Source organism: Lontra canadensis, unplaced genomic scaffold (assembly GCF_010015895.1).
Source record: "Lontra canadensis isolate GAN:19392208 unplaced genomic scaffold, GSC_riverotter_1.0 scaffold425, whole genome shotgun sequence".
NCBI lineage: Eukaryota > Metazoa > Chordata > Mammalia > Carnivora > Mustelidae > Lontra > Lontra canadensis.
In genome coordinates this window covers 1040-14544 of record NW_022631418.1, presented here as the reverse complement: position 1 = coordinate 14544, position 13505 = coordinate 1040, and the positions used below count along the sequence as shown (strand labels likewise).

The 13505-nt window shown below is 40.6% G+C and overlaps 1 protein-coding gene across 1 annotated transcript in view; it reads left to right on the top strand.

The window, feature by feature from the left end:
- LOC116862992 (fibronectin type III domain-containing protein 3B-like) overlaps positions 1-13270 on the top strand; it is a 54026-nt gene extending 40756 nt beyond the window's left edge. Inside the window, exon 3 of the transcript XR_004381747.1 lies at positions 13241-13270. The gene's annotated coding sequence lies outside the window, so the exon portion shown is untranslated. The remainder of the gene's footprint in view (positions 1-13240) is intronic.
- Positions 13271-13505: the final 235 nt, after the last annotated feature.

The following is a 13505-nucleotide window of genomic DNA, read 5'->3' as shown; positions in this document are numbered from 1 at the left end:
TCCTCTGTTCTGAAAGTTATCGTAGAAACTTTTCTTCAGTTAGTCTTTTTTTTTTTTTTTAATTAATTTATTGTCAGAGGGAGAGAGAGAGAGAGCATAAGTGGGGCGGGGGGGCTGCAGGCACAAGGGAGGAGCAGGCTCCCCACCGAGCAAGCCCATTATGGGGCTTAGTCCCAGGACCCTGGGATCATGACCTAAGCCAAAGGCACATGCTTCACCACTGAGCCACCCAGATGCCCCCATTCTTCAGTTAGTCTTAAATGGAACTCCACGCCTAGACCAGATGCATGTGGGCGGGCTGGGGGCAGAGAGGCCTGGGGTGTACCTGCTCATCTCTCTTCTGGCACTGGCCCTTGAAACCTCTTCCCTGACCACTTTGTACTCATACATACTTTGAAAAACCACTGAGGTAATCTGCTGGTCTCGTTTTATAGGTAAGAAAATTTACTTTTCAGGCAAGTCAGTTTGTTAGGAAGTACTGTGGAGACTTTCAGAGTGTCTAAGAATAGAAGTTCTGTTCTCTGTCTCCTGCTTTGGAGCCTTCATCATCTCAGCTCTTGTAGAAGCCTCTCCTGGCCTCCCTGCCTCCAGTGCAGCTTTCGGACAAGCACTGTGTATTCGTAGGCTAGGGAGCTAGAAACCATGGAGTTAGTCACTACTAGTCACTACTATAGGTGTGAGGTGAAGGTGGAGTAAGATTGCAGATGAAAGGAAACCTTTGAAAGGAAGGCCCATCAGCACCTTTTGAGCATCGTTTAAATTTTTTAAGTGTGGTTTAAATTACAGAAATTGGAAACTTACAAAGAGAAAGTGCGAGATGACCTTCAAATACTCAGCCAGCGCCATAGGAGAATGTGGAGGCCATCTGCCGCAGAGATTGGGAAAACTTTCTCAGTTTTCAAAAAGTTCTCTTGATCTTTTAAGCTCCTACGAGTTCCTCTGATTGAGGACTCTGGGGTGGGCGGAGCAATTTGATACCTGCTTTTCTTTATTGTGTAGCATCCCTACGAGGTCAGTACTGGGTGGCTTTTGGGTTGCGGTGTAACCCTTGGTTCCCGGTGTACCATTTATACATATAATTCACCCAGATTTGTTTGGTGGGTTGTTTACCCTCGCTTAGGGAATAAAACTGAGGCAGATTCAGGTCTAGCCTATGATCTCACTCCTGCTCCAATGTCTGTTGTAGATGGACTTGAACTTAACAGGACCTTCTGCAAGTCCTTTACATTGGCCATATTTTCCAGCGTTTCTTCCTCCCTGTAAGCCTCTCTTCTGTTGCTCCCCAAATTACCACCCTCAGCTCAGGAAACAGAAGCCTCAGCCCATAGCAAATGAATTTGCAAGAAAAGCAAGTTGAATAAGCGTGGCAGGGAGAGGATGTATGATAACTCTATTAAATGGATAGTAACGGTGTACTTATGCTTTCAGGAACGTCCTCTGATTTCCTCTCACTAGACCTTGATTTATTTTTCATAGGCTATACACTGGTGGAGTTAGAAAGTTACTCCAAATTGTTTGTGGTGATCTGTTGCTGTTGCCGGCTGGGCTTAAACTTTGCGAAGGGACTAGGTGGGGAGAAACAGCTCTATCTGTTAATCCTCTCTTAGTGGTAGGGGTGTTGTATATATAATTATATGCTTTAATTTTCCTCTCTGCTAATACTGTGGAGGAAAAAAAAGTAACCAGAGACTCTTAATTTCCAAATGTTCTTGGTGAATCTGTTCTTCAAATACAACTGTGAGTAGGAAGCCAAGGCAGTGGGAGTGATCATTCTTTTGTGTGATGGTAATGAGATAATTTGTGCATTACAAATTTTCAGGACATTCTTTGTTGAAATGAAACTTCAGAGTCTTTGTAAAGCCGCATTAGTGAGTCTCTTTGCTTTATTGAAAAAAAAAGTCTTTATTAATTTCATATGTTTTGCTGTCATCAGTTGCATCAACTAATGCAATTATTTTGCAAAAAAAGAACTTAGGGCTTCATTTGTTTGGTGTCTTGTCTTTTCTTCTCTTTCCCAGATACAGGTTGACGCAAGTCTCGGTAAGAGGTGCTCTTTCTTGTCCCCACCATTAGCCACGCAGCCTCAGTGGCAGCTGCCAAGCGGCATTTGATCCCGTGTTGGAGGAAGGCAGGAGGAAGCCTTCAGGGTTGGGTGCGGGAGTGTTGCTGGCAGGCTGGGCTGCTGCTGGCAGGCAGGCTCTCCCAGGGGCTGCCAGCAAGGGACAGTCACAGGGATTTCCTTACACTGGGAGGGAAGAGGTGGGCCGGACAGTCCCACTGCCAGCCCAGATCTGGAACAGGTCTTTGTGTGGTTTGCTGACCGAATCTGGAAAGCCTTGCTCTAGAAGGGGGATTTGCAGTGAAAAGTGGCCATTGCTGATTTTTTCAAATTTTATTTCCATGCTCATTCTCCAAAGCAACTGGAATTTATTTGGTTAAAAAGCAGCTAATTAATCTGTTTGATCTTCATGTGGAAATGAACCATATCAAATTCCAGGTCAAATCGCTTTCCCTTGTAGAATGTTTGCTTAACCTTTCGAGGTTTCTTTCATCAGCTCATGGCCTATCGAAAGTTTATTTGTCTTCAGTATTCTGATCTACGTGGTGGCATGGCTCTTGCCCTCATAATGCTCTTAAGTGTAAACTGAATTTTGTTTACAAATAAGGAAAGGCACATTTACAAATGGATTGTAAGAAGTTGTAGGTACACTGTGTGACTTACTCATAAGCAGTACCATATATGGAACCATTTTTGAAAAATTTTGCCGTCTGGTCCCATTTATTGTAGATGAAATATGTTTGCCCCTGTTTTTAATTCTCAGTAAGCTGCCAGTAATGCTATTAAGCTTATTTAAAATATGAAGAAACAAAAGTTCAGAATGGCCAAATAACTTACCCACAGTAGTAAGGTAGCAGAACTGGAGTTTGAACTCTAGATGATACTAAAGCTTCTGTATTTAAAAAAAATTTTTTTTTTTTTAAATTTGAAATAATTATAAATTTACAGGAAGTTGTGGGAGGGGAAGCAGGTAGATTCCGTGTATTTTTATATTCTGATTTTACCAGCTTTACATGGACTCGTGTGTGTGTGTGTGTCTGCGTGTGTATGTGTGTGTAGATTTGTGTAGTCCTCACCACAGTCCAGGATGTTCTTTCACAAAAAGGCCACCTTGTGTTACATTATAGCCTCTCTTAACACCTCTTACCTGTTTTCCATCTCCTTGATCTTTTTACGTAAAGAATATCCTATATATCAAATATATATATATTCAATATATATAGGATGTTCTTTATGTATCTATTTTTTTAAGATTGGCCTTTTCTCTCTGAGCATCATTTGAGAACCGTCCAAGGTGTGTTTACTGATCATTCCTTTTTATTGCTGAGTAGTTATTCCACGGTATGGATGAGTCACAGTTTGATGGCGCACCTGTGGAGGACATTTGCTTTTAGTTTGGCAGTTATAAGTAGAACTACTGTGAACATAGGTGTACAGGTTTTTGTGTGAACATGTTTTCATGTCTCTGGGATATACAGTGCTGTGTTGTTTTATAATTATGTATTTTGTTTTGTAAGAAACTCCAAACATTGTCAGAGTGGCCCTGCCATTTTACGTTTACTGGCAGTGTATGAGTGTCCCCTGTTGTCCTCATCCTTGCCAGCATTTGGTCTTATCACTACCCACCCCCCCCACCCCCGCCCCCATCAGTGTTCATTTCTCCCAGCACCATTTGGTGAAAATACTTTTCGCATTGGATTGCTTTTGCACCTTTGTTAAAAATCATTTGGGTGGGGGCACCTGGGAGGCTCAGTTGGTTAAGCATCTGCCTTGGGCTCAGGTCTTGATCCAGCTTCTCCCTCTCCTCCCTGCTCCCTGCCCCCAACCTCTCCTTCTCTCTCCTTCCCTCTCTCCCCTACCCCTCCCAAAATAAATAAATAAAATGTTCTAAAAAAGTCATTTGTCTGTATTTATGTATGTCTGTTTCTGGGTCCTCTGTTTCTGTTCCATTGATCCATGTCTCTATCTCTTTAACCGTACTCTCTTGATTACTCTTGCTGTGTATAGTAAGCACTAACCTTGGCTCCTGGTATTTTTAAAAATGGTGTTCATTTTAAAATGATTTTAAAAAATGATTTAGATATTTAAGGTAAATTCTGGACCCAAAAGAGGCATGTCACTTCTTCTTAAGTACTTGTCAATAGGAGTTTACAATTAGGAGTTTTGGTTCAGCTCTGACTTACTCTGAGAAAATCAGTAGGAAAACCACAAAGGAAGTGTGCAAAAACACGAAGACAGGTTAAATAATAATGGGTTTGTAGGTTTGACGTTCTGTATGCTATCACTGAGGTCCCTGAGTGACTTTAAATCTCGAGAGACCATAGAGACTAGATCTTTGGTTCTCTTTGGCTTAAAATACCAGCTGTTGATAATCAGAACAGGAACTACGTCGAGTAGAAAGTTAAAAATTAAGGTTCAAGTCCATTTTAAAAAGCCCACCCCTTAGTTGTGTATTTTAAGGTACATTACCCGCATTTCAACCTTCTCTGTGTTCTGACCTCTTCTGAGAGCACAGATAGTGTAACATTTCAGACTTGCGGGGTGTGTGGAAGTAGAGGTCAGTTAGTTTCGCCTTCATGTTTTACAGGTAGGAAACGGAGTCCTTAAATGGGCCGGTACCTCATGCAGTGTGGACATCCTGTCTGTGTGGAGAGAGCACGTTGGTCTGGAGCAGTTGGGTGTGTGGTGTGAACACCTGTACGTTGGCTTTACCAGCCATTATGTAGGGAAGCCCCCTCATTTGGGCCCAGCGGAAACCTTTTCTTGCAGGGATGTGCTGTAGACAGAAGAGTAGGATGCTGGTTCTATGGCCTGCGTGTGTATGTCTACGTCTCCTATAACCCATTGCTCACATGCTAGCTTTACCTGACATTCACTGAAATTCGTGGCCAGCCCACCCGTCCCTGCTGTAACCTAGGGCCATCTCCTCTCTGTTGAGTCCTAACCTGTCTGTTGGTGTGGGAACCTAGTGTGGGAACTGGTTCAGGAGCTGTACCCTCACGAGCTTAGAGATACGAAATCATTTTCTGTGGCTCTGAAACCCGGAGGGCTGCAGGCCTGGAGGACCGCTTTCTAAGGCAGCTTTTGCCTGGAGGTGGGTGCCTTCTGGGATCCATGTGGTGGATGTATGAAAAGCACTTCGGGGTCCAGTCTGTGTACATGGGTCTTCTCCTGCCCTGGGCTCTTCGGTGAACAGGGTCTCTGGTGGGGGTGGTGGGGCTGGTGGGGGTGGTGGAGGGGTTAGGGAGGGGACGACTGACTAGGATCTGCCTTGGAAGGAGTATTTCAGCCTTCGGCCTCAGGGTAAGCTGTTCTGTTGCACCGGCCATGGTCCTGAAGGCCGCTGTGGAAATGGGCACCACTGCCCGATGGTACCGTGCGCCACACGACAGTCAGCCCCCAGGCTTTCTCCCGAATGGAAGCTCTGTTTGTAGATGTTACGCCTGGAGTTAGATGCACTTTGGGCTGTGCTTCTTGGACCCTGCCTGTTGTGGATTTGGCTTTCCACCTCCTGGGGAGGAGCTGCCCCTTGTGTCCTGCAGGTGTCGACTTGACATTTTCTCAGGTTCTTTTCTATGTTTTTTGTTGTTGTTGTTCTTTACGGTTGCCAGCTTGCTCACTTGAGTCCGGTCCTTGCTGTGGTTTATGTTAACATCCAGGGTTTAGACCCCAACTCTAAGAAGTCATATTAAATCTTATGGGAGAAATGCTGAAAAGTTAAAGACCTTAAAACTGCCTTCTAAATAATAATCAGTCCACTCCTTTGAGGATTGTCATAGAAAAGAGAAATGAAAAGGCCAACTGTAAATCAGAAAGTCAGTTTGATGACCTAGGGAGGCAGGATCCAGTAGTGGAGTAAGGTTAATAGAAAAGTGTATATGATTGCATTTTTTAAAGTATACTCATTGTCTATAAAGATGAGGGTTACACTTTTATAACACTGGCTTTTTTATTTTTTTGTGCTTAAAATAAAGAAGCTGCCTGATAGTAAACTATTACTGAACATTTAGTTTGGCTATAATTAACTACCAATGCAGAACAATGGAAGGAATCCCTCCAAATGGGAACGTGAAGACCTTCCCATTTTGTTTTTTTCACCCCAGCTTACCGTCGAGAGGATTGTGGGCAGCCTACAGTTATGCATATTGTATGTTGAGATAGAATAAATTTAAAAGAGATGGGAAAAAGGGGATGTCAAGAAAATAAGGCCTCCAAAGGCCACCAAAGAGGAGGCTAGGAGTGATTTTGACTTTTATTTTTAGGAAGTTCTCAAAAATCTGTCTTCTTCCTGTTACTGATTATTCTTGGTACAGTATTTCTATACGTTTTCAGCTGTGTGCATGGTTAACTGTTAGAACTTGGATTAGCAATAGCACCACAGGCATTGGAATGGCCTTACTTTCACGTCTGCGTTGGGGCAGGCTGCTGGATATTGGTGGGGTGGAATGTGAACCAACTGATCACTTTTCCAATCCTGTTATTTTCCAGTGTGGTTTGGGGCGGGGTGGGGGGGAAGCCACTCTACATATGAAGTCAAGAAAGCACAAAGAAGCCTTCTGGTTAACGAATTTAGTGAGTTTCAGATTTTCCTCTCGTGGAGAGACCTGGAAAATCACTTCAGAAAAGAGGTGATGGGTTTCCTATAGAAGAAACTGCTTTGCGTGCATGTAAGACTTAGCACGTTCTGCAGGCTACCGGGGATTCTTGCCCAGCCTCTGATGGAGAAAATCAAAACCCAGTGATAACCATAATGAGAATTGGAAACAAAGCCATTTTGTGCAGCATGTCCGTTTACAAGTAGGCCACTTTCTCCTGACTTGGGGAGATTATAGAAGTTCATTTGACACATGCATGTGTTTACAAAGCCTGACAGCCTCTAAGGACTGTTGTTATTTATGGCAGGGATCCCCTGTAATGTGTTTTTTAGTAACAGTTTTATTGAGGTATAATTCACCTACCTTACAGTTTGCCTATGTAAGTGTATAATTCAGTCGTTCCTATATTCCCAGTTGCGTAACTCTCGCCACAATGGATTTTGGAACCTTTTCATCACTTGCAAAAAGCCCTCTACCCATTAGCGGTCACCTCCAATTTCCCCATATCCCCAGCCCGTAGGCAACTACGAATCTACTTTCTATTTCTAGAGAGCTGCTTATTCTGGACATTCCATATTAACGGAATCATATCGTATGTGGTCTTTTGCGATTGGCTTTTTTCACTTAGCATAGTTTTTAAGGTACATCTATTTTGTGTCATATATCAGTATTTCACTTTTTTAAAGTTGCCAGATTAATATTCTACCATGTAGGCATTCTGTATTTTATTAACCCATCCATCAACAGATGGACTTGTGAGTTGTTTCCACTTTGTCACTGTTACTAATAATGGCCCCAGGAACATCTGTGTACAAGTTTTTGTGAGGATAGATGTTTTTATTCCTCCTAAGTATATACCTAGGAGTGGGGTTAGCTGGGTGACGTGGAGGCTCAATATTTAGCTTTTTGAAGAACTGCCAGACTGTTTTCCGAAGCAGCTGCAGCAGTTTCCATTCTCACTGGCAGTGAGAGTTTTCCCAGCTTCTCCACATCATCACCAGCACTTGTTGTTATTGGGTGTTTTTTTTTTTTTTTCTTTAGTACAGTTTTACATTTTTTTCTCTTTGTGTTGTTAGCATTTGTTCTTTAGGGGACTGGGTATTTACATACTAAAGGAATTGGAGCGTGGTTTACCTATGGTTGCTTTGGGCTCTAAGGAACCTCTCTGTGTTAGAACCGGCATGCTTCCTTACTTCTGCCCGTGACCCCAAATCAAAGCATCGACAAAACCACAGTGGTACCACAAAAAGTCATTCTTTTTAAGAAGCTCAAATCTGAACTTTTTAATGTAATCTCGAGCTATCAGACATACATGAGAATGCATAAAAAATACATAAAATATGTGTTTATATGTAAAGTATATACATAAAATACATGTTCTAAATATCCGTATCACCCGCTTAGATCATACAGTTCTGAGTAACCGTGATTAAGAAAGATGACTGAGAAAGTATATAAATACTGTAAACATGAATAATCAGTTACTAACAAATCTGCTCTGTGCCTTTCCTTATCAAATCTGTTCCCCCCGTCCTCTTCCCCTTCCCCTGCCCGTCACTTACCTTTGGGGATAATCATTTTTTTTGTAGCTTTGCTATATGCACAGAGGCTCTCGTGGACACCTGTACGTGTGTACACACACACACACACACACACACAGAGAAACGTAGTTTAGTTTGTTTTTGATCTTTACATAAATGAAACCATACTCTGTGCGTTCTTTCCTGACTTCTTTTGCTAAATACTAGTTTATGAACTTCAGAGATGATGTGTAGGTCTTCATTCATGCTTTGATTATCATACAGGGTTCGAATTCCTTATTTTTATGTTCCTCTCTTGAGCATTTGGGTTGTTCTTGGTTTTTGGGAATGAACAGTGAAGCTACAAACATTCCTGTTTGTGTCTCCAGGTCTATAGGAGTTTCTCTGGAATATTTACCATGGAATGGAATTATACCTTTACTAAATAATGGCGGCTTTTCCCAGAATACTGCAGGGCTTTCTCCCTCGATCTTACCAGCCTTTAGTAACTTCAGACTTTAAATATTTTCCAGGGCCATCTGGCTGGCTCAGTCACTGGAGCACGTGACTCTTGATCTCAGGGTCGTGAGTTCAAGCTCCACATTGGGCATAGAGTTAACTTAAAAAATAAGCAAACAAATGAACATCTGTATATGCATTTTTCCAGTCTAGTAACTAGTTCTATGATGGTATCTCTTCGTGGTTTCAATTTTCACATCTCTAAGTATCTTACTACTTTCAGAATTTTACCAATTACACAAGTGCAGTTATACTTTCTATTTCTTTGAAGAGAAGTCGACATTGAGTTACATGAAAATTGTGTCTGTGCTATTGAAAAATCATTGCGAGGGTGTATTCCTTATATATATTATAACTTAAAACTAGATCACTTAGATGAACACCATCAGATTTCTTTTTTGGTGCAGTGATTTCTCTCTTGCTGTGTAAATAATTTGTGTAATAATAAAGTTAGAAATGTATGTAGTTGTTTACTTATCAATTGCTTGGTATCTTTTACCAAACTTACAGGCAACTACAGTCAGTAAGTCTGGTTTGGCAATATTTATTCTAAGCCCACTTTATTTAAAAAATTAAAAAAAAATTTTTTTTTTTTACAGGAGGAAAGGGCAGAGGGAGGGAGAGCAAGATTGAGAGAGAGAGAGAGACTGACTCCTAAGCAGGCTATATAACCCTGGGATTATGACTTGAGCCCAAGTCAAGTGTCAGACGCTTAACCTACTGAGCCACCCAGGGGCTCCTTAAGCCCACTTTATATAAATTGTCATTTTTTTTTTTAAGATTTTATTTATTTATTTGATAGACAGAGATCACAAGTAGGCAGAGCAGCAGGCAGAGAGAGAGAGAGAGGAGGAAGCATGCTCTGCCTCTCTGCTGAGCAGAGAGCCTGGTGTGGGGCCAATCCCAGGACCCTGAGGTCATGACCTGAGCTGAGGGCACACAAGAGCTTAACCTACTGAGTTCCCCCAGGGGCTCCTTAAGCCCACTTTATATATAAATTGTCATTTTTTATGGTGAATTGAGAACTTAGAGGAATTCACAACATCAAGTTTAAAAAGATTCTAGATTCTCGGAAGTAATACTTCTTGTGTGTGTGTATGATATGTGTCAGTATGTGTCCATGTGTTTGTGTATGTGTGTGTAAATGTTCAAGGAAGTACTGAAAGATGTGGCATTTTGATCCTAGTGGTTATTGTTTGGTGCGAGAGGCAGGAAGTTACTGTTTTTAAAGGGGAAAATGAATAATTTGAAAACTTAACAGCCAGTCTTGCTGAATTTAATGAGAAAAAGATCATCACTTCAGATGTGTGGAAATGGTCTGAAAGCTGACTTTTTAAATGAACTTAAGAAAAAAAAGGAATTATAAATATGACTTACAGAAGAGGAAAATTTCATTATAGCCGACTTGGGGGTTTTGCTATTTGTGTGTTCGTGTTTTGAAAAAAAGTAGCTACAGGTGAGCATCATCTTGTTGGAAGGGTTGGCATAGTGCTTTAAGAGAGAAAAAATAATGAATTATTGCCATTACTTTCAGTTCTTGGAATATAGATAAATATAGGTGAATATAAGTTTGTTACTTGAGGGAAACTATTTTCTGCCCCATCACATCAAGTATTTTATTACAGTTTTCAGTTAGTAACATAAATTACTTTCATACCTTACTCTTGAGTGTTACGTATTTTTCAGGATATTCCAGGAATATTGCATTCTTACTGCTATAAGAAAAGCTTACCCAGAAGTGAATTCTGTATTTCAGTGAATTTTTGAGGGGGTGAAAGGGTAGTCTCAAGTAGTTTCCTTCATTGATACTGGAAATCTCAGTAAGACTGTTGAATGACTTGACTTTTTTTGTTTTTTATGATTAAATATACTTTTGACCAAATTATAGTTTGTTCTGTATACAGAACAATATACATATACATGTATACAATACAATTGAAGTTTTTTTTACAGACTTACTCTAGATTGAAATTCATACTCTTTGTTTTTCAGGGCACTAAATTTCAGTTCTAAAGTCATATAAATTTTTATTCTGTTTTCTACAAGTAAAATCCTATTTTATAATTTGTCTCATAAAAATGTCCACATAACAGAACATTTACAAATGGTGGTGATAGGTACAAAAATAAAGAAAACTGCCAGACATTATTTACTTATACGACTTGGGTGTTCACAGCCTTGAATTTTGCTGTAATCTTTGTGAATCACATTAGGTCAAGAAATGCAGGAGTATTCCAACATATGTCTGTTTGTACTAGAAAATAACTTGGTTGTCAGGACAGATTGTTTCATTCTGTTCTTTTGAGAAGTATGTGTTTTTATTGTTTGGAGGGCGTTTCTGTTTACCAGGTGAATGACTGAATTCTGTGGAAGTTTGAGACTGTGGGTGTCTGAAGAGGTCTTCTCAGTATTACTTGGTACATAAAGGACTTAAAATGCTCTGATTTATATTACTAGACGGATTGACCCTTCAGGAAATTATATTTAATTCATTTCAACAAATAATTTATTTAAGCTATATTACATCTTGCCAGGGGCAGGGTCTGCTAGGCACATCGCAGACTGTTGAGGTTGAAAAGAAAGAGATTAAATTGGATAGAATCCAGGGACTAAAATATGTCCTATTCCGAGTAAGTATCTCTGAAGTTTATTTCAGTTTTATATCCTGCATTAATTAATCTAGATCAGAGTGTGTGTCCGTGTTGACTCTGGGTAGAAAGTGAGCATATTTCATTCTGAATTAGGAGGATTGTAGTCTTACAGTTAAGCTTGTGAGTCTGTTTTTTTTCCAGTATGTATTGGAGTGTTTTGATCACTGCTGTATTTCTAGTGCCGTAAAGTATGCCCTGTAAATTTTTATTGAATGAGTTTGTGGAGTGAATGAATGAATGAGTGAATGAGTGAGTGAGTGAGTGAGTGAATGATTATTAGCCCTTTTTTGGTTGTTTGAGAGCATGTAGGTATGTTGAATTGTTTTCTCTCTCCCCATTGAAATGGGTTCTTATGAGTATAATCAGAAGTAATTCACTTGAATGCATGTGCTCTCATGATCTGCTTGTCCACGCACTCTAGAATCTAGATCTGTAGCTCTCCTATATTCATTCCTCCTTTGAGAATAATTATGACTGTCCACAGGGTACAGTCCGCTAAGTGTCCTATTCTTGATTTCGCCTCAGGTCATAATCTTATGGTCCTGGGATCAAGCCCCGCTTCAAGCTCCCTGCTCAGTGCAAAGTCTGCTCAAAATTCTCTCTCTCTCTCCCCTTCCCACTTGTGCTCTCTCTCTCAAATAAATAAACAAATCTTACTTAAAAAAGAAAAAGAAAAGAAAGAAAGAAAAAGGAGGCTTTAACGGACTGGGTGGCTCAGTCAGTTAAGTGTCTCCCTTGGGCTCCGGACATGATACCAGGGTCCTGGGATAGGGTCCTGCATCAGGCTCTTTTCTCAGTGGGGAGCCTGCTTCTCCCTGTCCCTCTGCTGCTCCCCCTGCTTGTGCTGTCTTTCTTTGTCAAATAAATAAAACCTTAAAAAAAAGAGGGGGGGAATAATTATGATTGTCTAAGGTTATGGCTAAAGAATCAAAATCTGTAAAAACTCTTGGAGGTCACAGTAGTCATTTCTTTATATAATCACTCAGATGGTTTAGAATTTTGGAGGTCTCTTCATCTCTGTTCCTCTTTAGCTTTTTCCCAGAGAAGATCATAAAAAATGATCGAAAATGTTGGTGTCATTTACTTTTCTACAAAAGGAACACATTTAGATAATCACAGAAAGGAGAAGACTACCCTTTGTGTCATTTGCATTATCTCATGTAGTTATCCTACTAGTTTTGCAAGGTTGGAATAGTGATCAGCCCATTTTATAGATCAGTAAACCAGTGCTCTCAAATGTTAGGCTGTGTGTATTCTAGAATATATACTCCGTGAAGGCTGCAGTTGCGTCTGTCTTCTTCACCATGTTTCTCTCATTTTGTAGTATAGTGTCTGGTACGTGGTAGGTAAATACTGATTGGCTTTACTCTTGTGTGAGATCACACAATTAGCTAGTGGAAACAACTGAGATTGCATATAGTTTTCTTGTATTTTACAGCACATTCTTGTTTTCCCTGTAGTTCTTTTAAGTTTTCTGAGAGACCATTTTGAGCTACACCTTTCTGAAAGCACTGGTCATATTCCAGTGGCATGCTTACCCTGGATTTCCCAACATGGGCAGGATTTTGGCCTAGTACCTGTTTTCATGCTGTGGCGTAGGTCTTTTCCCCACACAGAACAGGCTCCTGACTGTTTGTTGGCTACTTGGGGTGTGTTCACTGATACATCTTATGTAATGCACTATTTATCCTCATTTTTCAACTTACAGCTTCACATTGTTATAGTCAATGAAGATAACTAGAAAATAACAGATACTGGCCATTATTACCCATATTCCCGTATCCTGGCATGGTTTTCTGTAAGAGTAGCCCTTCTTTTCTTTTACTCTTTGATTCCTGCTGTATTGAAGTTGTGGGAGCCAGGGAAGGTACTGATGTCCCTACCATTCCACTGTAGCTTTGCCCAGGATGATGCAACGGGACTGAGCAGACCACGTCACTAGAGTACCGCAGATGGCGCGCACACTGCTGAAAGAGCTGGTTGTCAAGTTTTCAGACATTTTGTGAGCCAGTTGTTAAACATCGCCATCATTAAACATTAAACATACAAACCTACGGTTTAAATTATATTTAATAACAAAGATAATAATTACTGAGAACTTCCCACTTCCTGGTTATTTTATGCCCTGTTGATATGATCTGTGCTCTCGAGGTTTTTTAGG